Source organism: Puntigrus tetrazona, unplaced genomic scaffold (genome assembly GCF_018831695.1).
Source record: "Puntigrus tetrazona isolate hp1 unplaced genomic scaffold, ASM1883169v1 S000000004, whole genome shotgun sequence".
NCBI lineage: Eukaryota > Metazoa > Chordata > Actinopteri > Cypriniformes > Cyprinidae > Puntigrus > Puntigrus tetrazona.
In genome coordinates, this window is record NW_025047684.1 from 262,804 (window position 1) to 278,757 (window position 15,954).

Sequence of the window (15,954 nt, forward strand, 5' to 3'; positions counted from 1 at the left end):
GCTAATCGCGAAAACAAGATGGCGCCGGTGGGCGTGGTTACAATTGCCTAAATTTGTAACTTTGAAGTGAGTTGCAGTTTAATAATTGTTTAAATATTATTTTTATCATTTATCGACTGTGTAAGAATATACATTCATAGGGATCCTGCACGTATTCCTTAAAGTTATCATTATAAAGTATATGAGTGACTTGCAAGCTGTAATCATAGCTGTAATGCTATTAATATAACATTAATCCTAACTGTAAATTTAACACCAAGGCTTATATATGGTTATGTAAATACATATTATTGTTATTAATAGCAATAACAGTAATATCAATACAACCCCGTTCTACACGTGCTTCAATCAGAGCGAGTGTGACGCTTTGTAACTTCCTGTTTGATCCTGGCGGAATCTCTGCACCAGAGAAGACACCTGTGATGTGAACCTGTTTGAGACGACCATTATATGAAAGGTAAGTTATGCTGCTGTTAAACCGTTTCTCTGAGAGTTTGTAGCTCAGTTTGTGAGTGTTTCGTGGGATCTTTATGGCTTGTTTTAAGCGGCTCGTTAGTTAGAAAGCAGCTAGCGCATGATGCTAACAGCGCTAACGAATTAACACTAACTGTCCGTCTATTAACTGTACCGTCTGGCAAGAATTAAAAATGATTATAATTTTAACTGCTTTTCATTTTTACTGTAACTGTAATAGAACATAGACTGGCCATCATAATAATGTGTTGTCATGACTACAGTCTGTGAAGGGGAGGGGCTTCCACTGAGTACAGTATCCTGACATGCCTGTTATGTTTAATATTGCTATAGTTTGTAAAATTATCTTTATTTGTTTAGTGCTTTATGGAATAGATTGTCAAAGCACAGTATTTATTTTTAAACTAAAAAACAAACTTAACATTGTCAAATGTTATAAGCAATTATTTTTATTAAAGCAGACACATCAAATGATGGCTGAAGTGAAAAGGAGAAGGAGAAAACTGAAGCCAGTTGATGAGGCCATACAGTTTTCACTACTACAGAAAGACAAATCTGGTCTTGAAGGAAGTTTCATCAATGATTTTAAAGGCAAGTTAAATGTTTTGATTGAACCAAGTTAAAGGTATAGTTCACACAAAAGTGAAGATTTTGTCATCTAGTCACCCTCAATTTTTTTTCTCAAATTTGTGTAAGTTTCTACCATGTGGTGGGCACAAAAAAGATATTACTAACCATTTGATGGCTAGTAAGGGATGACAGAATTTTGTGTGTGTGAACTATAGTGACCTAGTGACTATGCCTAGTGTAATAAAGTTGTCTCAGGTTCATATGTTGTTCTCACTGCTGTTGTAACCTGTCTGTTGTTGTTTAGGGAGAGGTGTGTTCAGCTGTGCTGACTCTGAGAAAGGAGATTTCCTGCTGGAATATAGAGGGGACCTCATAGATAAAGAAGAATGTGAACGGAGGCAAAGGATATATCATGATGCACTTAAAGTTTATATATTTGAGTTTCGCTATAATGGAAAGCTTCTCTGGTATGTAAAAGTGGTTGATGTACATGTTTATTGATAATTAAATTATATAATTTAAAAAAATGGTAGTGGACATGTCTGTGGTCTAAGTGCATATTTTGCTAAAATGATCAGTTATGTGTTTTCAAAGCTTAGTGATGACTGTTAAATGATTGCTGATTACAAAGCATATGATGACGTTTTCAGTACTGATGTTGTCTGTCATTTGTTTAGCATTGACGCAGCCCGGGATGATGGTTCTCTCGGGCGGCTTGTAAACGATGACCATATTAACCCAAACAGCAGGATGAGAACTATCTCTGTGGATGGAAAACCTCACTTATGTTTATTTGCAACAAAGAGCATCTGTCCTGGTGAAGAGATAACTGCTTCTGACTGGCCATGGCGATGCACGGTACTGAAACCTCTAGACTGTCAATTCTGATTTATTGTATTATAGTAAAGATTAAATGTCTTTTATTACTAGGGCTGAATGATTAGTCAGATGCAATGGTAATATGCATTTTGTCAGTAAAGCTGGTTCTGTGATTGGTTGTTAATCTTCTTCATGTGCTTTCAGATATAGTGCCATTTAATACACAGAGCCATAGATCGCTGACAAGCTACACAATATCACGTTCATAATCGAATGTGAACCTTGATGTTGACTTGAGATGCACATCACAATCCCATGTGATTTATTGTGCAGCCCTAGTTGTTACCAAGTTAATGTTAGTGTCTTCTTAACCATTACATTACAAGCATGTTCATTCCAGTATGTCAGGTTGTGTTTACACCTGTATTATGAGGACCCAGTTTTATGAGGACCATCATAAGAACATAGATAAAATGTAACTTCAAGACCATGTTTTTGTGATGTCCTCTTAATACAGGTGTAAACATACACAAAATGTGACACCAAGACCATGTTTACGCGTGTATTATGAGGACCATCGTAAGAACATAGATAAAATGTGACATCAAGACCATGTTCTTTTGTGATGGTCCTCATAACACGTGTTAACATACACAACCTGATATATCTTTAAAAAGTCTTTTAGTTTTATCATATTTATAAAAGAGAGTTACAGCTAAATACAGCTTTGGAAACATAGGCCTACTTCCTCTGTGAGTCCTGTGCAGTGCTGCTAAATGAAGCATATTGTTTGAGTTACTTCTGAGTTTCTTTATCATTATATGCCTGATTTTCTGCAGGTGTTCAGAAGATGCCCAGTGAGAACACCACTGAAGTTCCTGAAGGTACCAGTGGTTTAAATTGCAATACCACCATCAATGTAAGTACATGATCTCTCACAGTGTTAGAATTCACTGAAGTATGTGTTCTTCTGTACAGAAAATGAAAGCGAGCCAGAAACTGAAAAACCACGAAGAGGGCAAAAAAGTGGCATGGTCAAATGTTGAAATTACAGCTGTAATGAAACATTTGAAGTCCCATGTAAATAAAGGTAAACTGGCCACATTAACTGAATGCCAGCAGTGTAAGACTGCTGAAGATCCTGTTTGGCAAGGCGTAGTGCTCAGAACATACGGGATTTTGTTAGAAATCGAGGAATTAGCCTAAAAGGAAAATGCAAAGTAAGTAACCTAACAGTACATCCTGTGTCTCTTTTGATGCCATTCTATTGTAATTAGCACATTAGTGGTTGTTTTTGTTTTTTTCCTTACTGCAAAAGTGCAATGGCAGCAGTTCATAATCTCACTGTAGAAATGTTTAAGTTTAATTGTTTGTCAAAATGACAATTCTGTCAGTTTCTCTGTCTCTCGTTGATGTTTTTATGACCTTGAAGATAAATCAGTCCATCCTTGGAGAGTTAATCTCATTCAGTGAGGTACATACAACAATGTGGCATGTCTTTCAAAGTATTATTATTTCTCTTTTAAGTTGGTGGTTTCTTTTAATATTGTTTATTTTATTTATTTTATTTTTTTTTTTTGTGGCGTCCTTGTTTTATAGAGAGACAACTACATTTTTTGACTGTTTTTTAAGGGGCAGGATTGTGCCTAAGGTTTTTGTTTATTTGTTGAAGTTATTAAAGTTCTTCTAAAACGCATTGGTCCCTCTAATGTTGTATGTTGTGTTGTGTATTGTGTTTAAGATCCGGTACTCTTTAACCACCTCAGTCTTGATAATGCAGCATAGTGACCCGTGTGTGTGTTGTGTATGGTCATGTACCAGTAAAACACACTGGTCCTTATAATGTTGGAAGATGTGTGTTTGTGTATTGTTTAAGATCTGGTACTCTTTAACCACCTCAGTCTTGGTAATGCAGCATAATCACACATTTGTGTGTTGTGTAAGGTCATGTACCAGTAAAACACCCTGGTCCCTGTAATCCAGAGAACTGACATGTTTGGTGTATTGTAAAGTGAGTGTCCTCCTAAATCAGTCAGACCCTGTAAATCACAATTATGAAATGGGTGGGAACATTTTAGGGGCGTGGCAGTCCTTGTGTACCACCAAAATATCAGATGCTGCAGAGTAAAACAAAATTTTTGATAGTTTTATCATCTCTGTAGGACATTGGGTAAGAGGTGTCCTTAAACCACCATCCAACTGGTTTGGCCTTCAATGTCTTGCTAAACCACGTGTGTAGGTGTAGGTGTAGTTTGGCAACGCTCACAAAGGACAGGATGCTGTCCAGAGCCGACACCTTGCTGAACTCTCCCCAAGCAGATTTCATCTAAATGATATCTAATTAGGATCAAGCACCCACAAGAAAGGAATGTGCCCTATTGTAACCTTTTTATGGGGTTGCTCTTTTCTTTATGTATAAATAAAGATGTGTGAGGGGCTGTGTTTCAGAAGCAAACTGAAGAGAGCTGAAACTGCAAGTTACACATCGGAACAAATTCTTGTGTCTATTGAGTCCTAAATTATTGCGTTGTCTTCGGGTGGTAACCAGACAGCAAAGGGGCGTCCAGACCCAACAGATAGTATTGAATGCTGCGCTAAGATCTAATAGCACTAATAACGAGATAAAACCACGATCCGATGATAGAAGCAGGTCATTAGTACATCTAATGAGAGCAGTCTCAGTACTATGGTATGGTCTAAAACCTGATTTGAAATCCTCTGCAGACACAATTTTTTTTTCTAAAAAGGAATACAGTTGTGAGGATACTACCTTGTTCTAGTATCTTTGACAGTAAATTACAGAACAATCTCTAATCTCCCTTTTCTAAGTCTTTGGGATCAAGATGTGGTTTCTTAATAAGAGGCTTAACTATAGCCAGTTTGAAGGTTTTGGGATCATATCCTAATGACAATGATGAATTGATAATGATCAAAATAGGATCTATGACTTCTGGAAGCAAATCTTTTAATAGTTTAGATGGAATAGGGTCTAACATACATGTTGCTGGTTTAGATGATTTAACAAGTTTGTACAAGTCTTCTTCTCCTTTAATAGAGAGAGTGTAATTTTTCCTCAGGGATCTAAAGCTCACTATCTGATTTGAAACTGTAGTTGACGGCTGCATAGTTACAATTTTATCTCTGATGGTATCAATCTTAGAAGTAAAGAAATTCATGAACTCATTGCAGCTATACTCTTGGGGAATATTAGCACCTGTTAACATTTTATTTTTTGATTTACTGTACTGAATAAATACCGGGGTTGTGTTTGTTTTTTTTTCTAAAAGGGATTGAAAAATAATCAGATCTTGCAATTTTTAATGCTTTTCTGTATGAAAGGATACTCTCCCGCCAGGCAGTAATGTAAATACTTCTAATTTAGTTTTTCTCCACCTGCGCTCCATTTTCCGGGCTGCTCTCTTTAGGGTGCGTGTGTTGTCATTATACCATGGAGTCAGATTGTTTTCTTTTATCTTTTTAAGTGCAAAGGAGCAACTGTATCTAAAGTGCTAGAAAAAGAGAGTGCATAGTTTCTGTTATATCAAGTTTTTGCGTCATATTGGATGTGTTAAGGAATTTAGATAAGTCAGGAAGATTACATAAAGCTTTCTTTTGTGGTGGAAGTGATGGTTCTACCATACTTGTAGTAAGGTGTAGAGTTTACAGGGTTAACTATACAGAGTTCACACAAGACTAGATAGTGATCTGAAATGTCATCACTTTGCTGCAGAACTTCAACCATTTTAACATCCATTCCATGTGACAGTATTAGATCTAGAGTATGATTTCGACAATGAGTAGGTCCAGAGACGTGTTGTCTAACCCCAACAGAGTTCAGAATGTCTAAGAAAGCTGATCCTAATGAGTCTTTTCATTATCAACATGTATATTAAAATCGCCAACAATTAAGACTTTATCTGCGGCCATTACTTAATCAGCAAATTCTTTAATGAAATCTGTGCTGTGCCCTGGTGGCTTGTTTACAGTAGCCAGTACAAACATGACAGAGGATTTATCACTAGCACATGATTCTCTAGATAATATTATATGCAGTACCAAAACTTCAAATGAGTTATACTTAAAGCCTGCCCTCTGAGAAGTACTAAGAATGTTGTTATAAATTGTAGCAACACCTCCCTTTTAAACGTGGCTCATTTTTATAGCAATACTTTTTGGGGGTAGATTCATTTAGAGTAATATATTCATCTGGTTTTAGCCAGGGTTCTGTCAAACAAAGCAAATCTAGCTTCTGATCTTTGATCAAATCATATATATATATGTGCTTTTGTGGAAAGTGATGTAATATTCAATGAGCCAAGTTTAATCGTTTGCCTATTTGAATTATAGGTACCTTTAATTTGTTGGACATTAAATCATTGCTTTTAATTTGGTTTGGATGTTCTCTGCATATTCTAATTCGGGGAACACACAGTCTCTATGGTGTGATATCTAGGTGAAAGAGTCTCTATGTGCTGAGAATGAACTGCCTTCTGTGACGTGAGGCAGCTGGCAGACTGTCGGTTTAGCCGGTCTGTCTGCTTCCTGACCTGGGCACTAGTTGGTCATGTTGGAGCTCTAAGACTATATGGCATATTTCTAGATAGAAGAGCGGCACCACCCCAGGAGGGATGAAGACCATCTCTTTTCAACAGGTCAGGTCTGCCCCAGAAACTGATCCAATTGTCTATAAAGCATATGTTGTTCTGCGGGCACCACTTAGACATCCAGCCACTGAGACCCAGCAGTCTGCTGTAAATCTCATCACCCCAGTAAGCAGGAGAGGACCAGAGCATATTACATTGTCTGACATCGTGCTTGCAAATTCACACACCTCTTTAATACTATTATATTATAACGAAGCTAAATTAATGAAATTGTGAACAATAAAGAATAAAGAGTGTTAGATGCCGATTTCCCCATCGCTCACCTCAGCCAGCGTGTGTCTATACAGCTCGCTCTTCTTTGTGCGTGTGTTTGCATTGAGAACTATATGCTTTAAACTTGTAAAATGTTAAACAATGTATTGATTTGTTAAACGAGAATCAAGGGTTGTTTTATTTAAAGTTTTTCACATGAATACCATGAAAATAAAATGTTAAACATCACAAGAGGTATAGAACACATTATCTACATATAATTATACATTTTACAACCTGAGACTAACCTGTCGCAGAAATATACAAATGTCAAAATAAACACATAATATGCTATCTAAATAATTTTCTGAATAAAATGCTTTCTGCAGAGTCAAAATGTTCGCGATCCTTTCTGAAAGGACAATAGACCCCTACCCCCTCCTGCAACACAAGTGCACAAACATGCATACATTCAATCGAATGTATACGAAGCATATTTTTTCTTTTAAATTAAACTAATATAAATGAATTATGTGGTCACACACGATATGAAATAAAATCGTTAAAATATTTTTAGGTAACAAAATCATTTTTATAGTGAGGAACCAGCGACCTCAAGTTAGTTTTATTTCAACAGGGCGAACGATAAGAGCTATTGAAACCTGAACATGGCTTTCCATAGACAGAGTTTAATTCAGTTCACGTTTAATTGTATTTGAATATATTACAGTATATTTAATATCTGTAATATTTATTATTACATTATATTAATGAGTTTTATACATCCCTTAAACCTATGCATCACAGTAAACTTTCTACAATTTAATATTTTCCTAAACATCTGGGCTTGTTGGTGTACTTTATAAGGATAACGATTTTTACTGTACTGTCCGTACACACTGTACACTGTACACAGAATCTGCTAAACACAAAACATGCGTTCATGATGTTCACATATTATTATATTTCAGTTTGTGCTGAATACAGTATAATCAGACTTAAGATACTGAAAAAACACAATTATGTTACTAAAACCAACCATTTATCATATATTTTTAACTTTTAAGTTTACTGTTATTATACACATCATTCTCTTCTTTTATAGAAGATGGTGCTAAACAAACTGTCATTATATGTAGCATACTGTATAAAATAATCATTTGGTATTTTAGATGACAATATAAAAAAAAGTTTTCTGTGTTTAAGTTGACATATAAACAAAATCCACAGATCCTCCCCAGGGCTAATCAGCGTAGGTCTCAGTGGTCCATAACACTGTATATGTGAAAGTTAGGTTGCAAACCCTTTCCAGAAGGAACGTTTTCATCTTAGAAAAGTACCATTGTTAAAGCAGAAAATCTTTCAAAATTAAAACAGCATTCAAAAGTCTGATGACCAGTATAGTTTGCTTTTTGTTTTGTTTTTCGAAAAAGTTAATTTGACCGATTTCCCTGTCTTACAACTCTTTGAATGTGTTTGTGACAAACATATGTATTTTACTTCAGAACACTTTTTAAATGTATGACTGAACTTTTTTTCTTATTTTGCAGGTCTACATTTTCAAATTATTTACTAAAGAGGGTTAACAACCACATGGCTTTACATGTTGTTTTTAATGTTCAGATGTGAATGTTGCTTACTAAGAACACAAAACATTGCTTTTGGGGTCCAGATGAAGCTTTATGTCACTCAAGTAGCTTTATACAGTGTGCCTGTCACGTCTTTGGACTTTGTGTTATTGTTTTTGTCGTTTGCCATGTGTTCCATGTGACCTACTTTAGTCCAGATGAAGCTTTATGTCACTCAAGTAGCTTTATACAGTGTGCCTGTCACGCCTTTGGACTTTGGACTTTGTGTTATTGTTTTTGTCGTTTGTCATGTGTTCCATGTGACCTGCTTTAGTTAAGACCGGACCTGTTAGCTTTCTGTGCGGAATTTACTTCCGTGGACTAAACATCTCCAGTCAAGCTCAGCTGTCCGGGAGCGGTCCTCGAGAGAGCATCGCCCGCTATGCGAGTGGGTGCTCGACTGGAGGACAAAGACACCAGCCCCACTCAGGATCCAGAGCACAGTCCGTCCCGTGCCCGCGCCACGCGCGCTCCCTCCAGTGCCCACGTGACACATACAGTTCTTATTCTATGTGTGTAAATGGTAGTGATAAAACACTTGAGAGTACAAGCGTTTTACATATAATCCTAGACATTTTCTGTCAGATGGTCGCTCACGAGTTGTTTGTTAGACTGTGTGTATGGTTTTTCGTTAAGACTTCTCTTTGTGAGCCATGCGTAAGCAATTACAATATACAGTGTGTTCTCCACTTCTGTCATTTTTGTTAGATGTAATGCAAACACATTTGAGAACTATGATGTTCCACACTTTTGTACAAACACAATCTTTACATAGGCAATATCTATAAATTAATTGACTAAAAAAGCATTAGACTACTAAATGTGGTTTTATACATTACTAAGTTTAAAAGTGTTTTTGGCATTTGGAAAAAAGAAAATGTTACCTATGATGACTATGTCAGCTATGCTGTTACATGTGTAACCGTTATGTCATGACGACAGACTGGGGTCTTGCTTGGAGCTCTGATAAGAGAAAGTGCCAGTGAAATATGGCAAGTTGTTAACTAACCCAGGTGGTAGGGTGACATGTGGAAACTAGTATGTACTGATCTCAGGATGGGGCAGTAAGCATACAACTTATCTCTGTGGCAGGTTCTATCACAGGGTGGAGAGGAACGACTGGCAGCAGAGACAGACAAAAGGCTCTGTCAAGGGAAGACATGGGTTCACAAGAGGAAACCTTACTGTGGAATATACACATAAAGGATCTTATGGGATGACCATAATCGGGCAAGCTCCGCCCAGTATGACTGCTGGGGTGTTGGAGGAAGCCCCAAAAGGATTTGCTTTCATGGTAGACAAAAAGCTGCTCAGAGCTTCAGAAGCTCCGGTGCGGTCCACCCTGGCCCATAGAAATGCAAGGTCTGTCCATGGGCTGAAAGTGCAATGACAAGCTGGCGTGATAGTCACATCGAGTGTCCCAGTGCACCATGCCCAGCGTTGTGGGCTGCCACAGAAGTCTCTAGAATGCCCTGAACCTTGGACGTCGCCGGCGAATTGGATCGCATAGCCAAGCCGAATTGTCTGGATAAGCCAGTGTGAAGGATTAGGTAGTGCCATCCACACATCTAAATTCCTTGCGAATGGCACCATCGGAGTCACGGAGTCAAGGGGTGTGCAGCAGGAGCAGTCAAGCTTAGCTGATACTCTTGAAATTTGTGTTGGATGGTAAAAATCCTCTGTATTCTGATGCATCTAAAGCACTACACAAGCACTTAAAAAGATCAGGAAACCACAATACTAAGTGCAAATTATTAAATAAAACATGAATATAAACATGATGTTTTCTTTGTTCAGTTAAGACATTCCACCTAGACCCTACATTTGAACTCAGAAAATAATTAATAATTTAAAAACTTTAAATATTACTATTGTATTTCAAACTGCAATCAGAAAAATATCTTCACCTGAAAATTATGCAGAAACAAAACATAAACTTGTTGATTATTTCTAGTGGAAAAATAGCATTTACTAAACACACATTTACAATAAACCAGAAGAGAGGGTTTCTGTCTTATGTGCTCATCATAGCAAACATTTTCTTTTTTCCAAATGCCAAACAAATTTTTACACTTAGTAGTGTGTCAAACTACATTGAGTTAAATTTGAAAATATGACTTATATGTAAAATGCTTGTCAAGAAGCGTTTCCATTTTCAGATGACAAAATCTGTTGGTATGCAGAATTCTAATAAAATGTTTTAGCGCTACCATTTACACACATAGAATGAGAACTGTGTATTGTTTTTATTATAATATGATGCATAAGAATCTAATGTATTTAATATTTTAGTAAGTGACATATAGTTAACTGCACATAGTCACACTGTATAAAACTATTTGACTGACATAAAGCATCATCTGGGCAAAGTTTTGTGTTCTTGGTAAGCAACATTTACACCTGAATATTAAAAACAACATATAAGCCATGTGGTTGTTAACCTTCTTTGGTAAATAATTAGAAAATGTAGATAATGCGAAATAAGAAAAAGTTCTGTTATATATTTAAAAAAATTTCTGAAGTAAAATAGATGTGCTTTATACCTAAAACAATTTTAAATGTTTTACTTTTTTCATATTGTGTGTAACCACATAATTTATTTATATTAGTTTCATTTATAAGAAAAAATATGCCTTGTATAATTGAATATATGTATTTCTTTGCACTTGTGTTGTAGGAGGGGGAGGGTCCACAGACAATTTTGTGCGGTTGTTTAAATTCATAAATTCATAAATTCACTACTTTGCAGCTCATTTATGGTTTTACAACCGGACACTACACCTGCAAAAACAACAACATCCAGACATACCGGAATTTCACGCATGAAATATTATTATTATTGTCATAGGTCAAAGGTCAAAGCAATAAATCACTTTGACACCTGGTGTATGGTATTACTACTGAAAATATCATATTTTCCTTTCCTCTGTGTCATCCTACAGTTTTTGTTTCATAATAAGTGTGTAAATTAATGTGACTGTGTGTGAAAGAAAGAGAGAGAGAGCGAGAGAGAGAGGAGAGCCTTTTTAACCTTAGGGGGTTGTCACTAAATATAAGCATCAAAATAAGCTCTTGCTCCGTTTAACAACAGTTCTATACACACTCATGGGACATGATGATGCAACTGCACAGAATGAAAACCAGGCACATAGGCTGATTTGCAACTTAACTATAATAAGGTCTATGATAAGGACAACACAAATTAATTGTTTTAATATAAATATTGTGTTTTATATCATAGTTTTTATATTATAGTATTTTTTGTTTTACCTTTATGTTAAACATTCTTTTTTTTTTTGGTCTTTCTGAACCCAAGACTAAACTAATTTCTGCAATTCTCAAGCTGTGGTCCTTAGCAAGTCATTCAAACTCTCTTCCTCACTGCATTAGGACGATATAGACACATGTCTATTTATAATACAGTGGAACAGGAAGTCATGGCTGGACAATTTCATCCTCCTAGTCACTCAGGTGTGCTAAAAACAAAATTTATGAATGTGAATATACTTCAGAGATATGTTACTCATGAGAATTTCTAGCGGTGCCAATAAGTGTGCCCAACAAGCACTGGAGAAAAAAACATTCCATCATGAGAATTTCTCCCCATCGTCATTTTTTTCCTTCATTGATTGGTCAGACTATTTTGAATGAAAGATCAAAAGAACTGAAACTTAATGGAGCTGAATTTCACAAAGAGGTCATAAATCTGCCCATGATATCGTGGTGCCTAAATGCAAGGAGAACTTGCAATATTAACAAGTATTAAAGAAGACTTACTGATAACTCCAACTCAGGAAGGACATAACCTTTTATTTTACAGTGGATGTAACTACCATTACATCCACAAAAACTGGCACAGAAACTGCCTTTTTACTCACACATTTAACTATCATGTGCTAATCACTCTATTTATGTTTAGTATGTATGTAAATTAATGTCCTTGCTTGGAACATTTCTTCCAATTAATTCTTAATTAAATGTACCATATTCGTGTTCATAACCATCAATCATAACCAAAACTATACTCTTCAAGAAACGGGAACCATGTAGCTGATAAGATAACATTCTGAGAAACCTGATGAAAGTGCTCTAGTAATTGAAGATTATATTGTACAGAACATAAAAATAGAGTCACCAGCCTTCATAGTCCAATGTTTACGGGAGCCAGAGCACCTGACATCTTTAAATTTAAATGTAAAATTTTAATTCAAATTTAAAAGTGGCTAATGCTAAACATAAATTCTGTACGACTGTTATTCATGTCTGTGCTAATGATGTGTGTAAATTTGAGATGTATAAATTTGCAAGTCAATGTAATATGCTCTGGTCCCTCCTTGCTTACTGGGGTTATGAGATTTACAGCAGAATGCTAGGACTCAGTGGCTGGATGTCTAAGTGGTGCCCTCAGAATAACATAGGTTTTGTAGACAATTTGAGTTACTTGGGCAAGACCTGACCTGTTACAAACAGATAGTCTTCATCCCTCCTGGGGTTGTGCTGCTCTTCTATCGAGAAATATGGCATATATTCTTAGAACTCCCACTTGACTAACTAGGGCTCAGGTCAGGAAGCAGACAGACTGGCTAAACCTTTAAACTTAAACTTTGCTAGCCACCTCACGCCACAGAAGGCAGATAATTCTCAGCACAGAGAGACTCTTTCATCTAGGTATCACACTTTAGAGACCCAAATTAGAATATGCAGAGAACTTCCAAACCAAATTAAATGCAACACTTTAATAGATGTTCAAAAAATAAAAACTATTATTAATACAAAGAAATAAATTATAAAACTCGGCTTGCTGAATATTAAAATCCCTTTCTACAAAAGCACTTTATATAAATGAGCTGATCTAAGATCAGAAACTAGATTTGCTCTGTCTGACAGAAATCTGGCTAAAACCAGATAAATACATTACTTTAAATGAGTCTGTAAGGGTCCCCTTTTCCTGCAGAACGGAATCCACAGGCCCTGGTCGAGAAGGTCAATGCGTGTTCTGTCTTTTCTTTGCGTCTCGTTAAAAATCACTAATATTTATTAATCTTTTGGGTTTCCAATTATACTACTGACCTTATACATAATTTTATCTGACTCCAATTTTTCGTGATTTTAGTTATATTTACTTAAATGTAACTGCTGATCCTCTAGTTGTGATTAAATTTGGATCATTAATTAACTATAATATTTCCTAGTTTCGACTTATCATTCATTAGAGTCTGGGTCGCTTAGAGGCCTTGTTTGGCAAGAACAGACTCACGACGCATCTGGGCTAGTCAGGTCTTAGTCAGAGGCTACCCCATAGATCGCTTACCTTAATGCAGCCATTTCCTCAATAGACTCAAAAAGAGTAATTTTTTATCGTTCCCTAAGTAATAGCATGCTAAGCCAGTTTGTTGGCCAGAAGTCAAGATCTCAAAAACGTGCCTCGTCTCCATCCATTGATCGTTGATCTGACTCACCCTGGCACGCCAACAATGCGGAAAACCTCAGAAGTCACTAACCTACTAGAAAAGTTAAGACAATATCATAAATTAACCAAGATTAACATTTATTTTGCCAGGCAAGAATAGGTTCCAAATTGGTATAATTCATAGACATTTGCACAACTGATCAGCAGTACAAAACAAACTACAAAGGTCATTATACCTGGTCTTTAAAAAGTACATAGTGTAGTGTATGAGGATATACACCACACTACGGGCCGATCTGGCTACAGAATCGCGCCTTGTTGTGTTTTGTCACTTTCCTTATATACTTAGACCAGACAAAGAGATCCCAAATGTAATTGTAAAAATCTTTTGGTGTTTAGGTTCCCGTGCTCCAGGGTCACACCTGGCTGGAACACTTTTAGAGACCCAAAGGAGGACACACCTCCTTCCCAACAGAACAGTTCTAATCTTTTCCATAATATAAGTGATTACTGTGAAATTGAGACCAATTTACCAATCGCACTGAGACCTTTCAAATGAGACCAAAAATGAGAGTGAAGAACAATAGGTTCATAAGACACATGACACATAATGCCTTATTCTTAATGAACTTTAAACCAAGTCCTTTGGGCAGAAGGAGGAAGCAGGAAGAGTAGAGTTGAAGAGGGTGTCATAAAGGCAACGGGGGTGATGTTCTTTACTCTCCTTTGAAGTCCTTTTGTTCCTTTGAATATCCCTTCTCAGATTAGTCTTATTGCATTTACAGGTTTTGATTCACCTCCTTACAAGTTCACCCCCAAAAAATACTGCTATAAAAATTAGCCATGTCTAATGTAATTTCACAGTAATTTTGGTGTTGCTACAACTTATAACAATATTCTCAGTACTTCTCAGAGGGCAGGCTTTAAGTATAACTCATCTGAAGTTTTGTTGCTGCATATAACATTATCTATAGAATCACTTGCTAGTGATAAATCCCCTGTCGTGTTTATACTGGTTACTGTATATAGGCCACCAGGGCACAGCATAGATTTCATTAACGAATTTGCTGATTTTCTAACTGGGTTAGTACTAGTTGCAGATAAGGTCTTTGTTGGTGATTTTAATAACCATGTTGATAAAAAAGATGAAAAAGATGCATTAGGATTAGCTTTCTTAGACATTCTGAACTCAAGATCTAATACTTTTTACATAGAATGGATGTTAATATTGTTGAAATTCTGCAGCAAAGTGATAATATTTCAGATCACTATCTAGTCTTGTATGAACTATATATAGCTAAAAACTGTAAACTCTGCACCTTATTACAAGTACGGTAGAAACACTTCCACCCCAAAAGAATGCTTTCTAAGTAATCTCCCTGACTTATCTCAATTCCTTAGCATCCAACAGCACAAAAAAATGATGGTGTAATAGAAACTTTGCACTCTCTTTTTCTAGCACTTTAGATACAGTTGCTCTTTTATGCTTAAGAAATATGAAAGTAAACAATCTGACTTTGTGGTATAATGAGAACACTCGCACCCTAAACAGAGAAGCCCGGAAAATGGAGTGCAGATGGAGAAAAACAAAACTAGAAGTATTTTGTATATCCTGGCGTGAAAGTACCTATCATACAGAAAAGCATTAAAAGATTAGATCAGATTTTTTTTCTCTTTTACAAGAAAATAAACCCAACCCTGTTATTTATTCAATACAGTGACAAAATTAACTAAATTAAAGCGTCAACAGGTGCTAACATTCCCCAAGAGTACAGCAGTAATGATTTCATGAACTGCTTTGCTTCCAAGAATGAAACAGAGATTGTCAGAGATAAAATTGTAACCATTCAGCCGTCAGCTACAGTATTAAATCGAATAGTGAACTACAGAGCCCCTGAGGAAAAATTCCACTCATTCTCTATTATAGGAGAGGAAGAATTGCACAAACTTGTTAAATCATTGTAACGAATTAGCTCAAAAGTGGGAATATTTATAATTAATTATAGCTAGGTATAATTAATAATACATATTTAGATTAGATTTTAAAATTAACTGTAGCAGAATTAACATTACAATTACAATCTGTTCGTCCACCGAGTAGACAATATAATTATTTATCAATTCTAGGAAAGGTTATTTTCCTGGCCAAGGAAAAATAGCTTCCCGACTCTACAGTACTAGCAGTAATTTAGCATGT

General features: G+C 36.1%; 1 long non-coding RNA gene across 1 annotated transcript; it reads left to right on the forward strand.

The window, feature by feature from the left end:
• The first annotated feature begins 1,382 nt into the window (after positions 1-1,382).
• Positions 1,383-2,885, forward strand: LOC122332130. The gene is made up of 3 exons (XR_006248454.1): positions 1,383-1,511; positions 1,722-1,902; positions 2,842-2,885. It is a non-coding gene; the product is annotated as an uncharacterized LOC122332130 (long non-coding RNA).
• Positions 2,886-15,954: the final 13,069 nt, after the last annotated feature.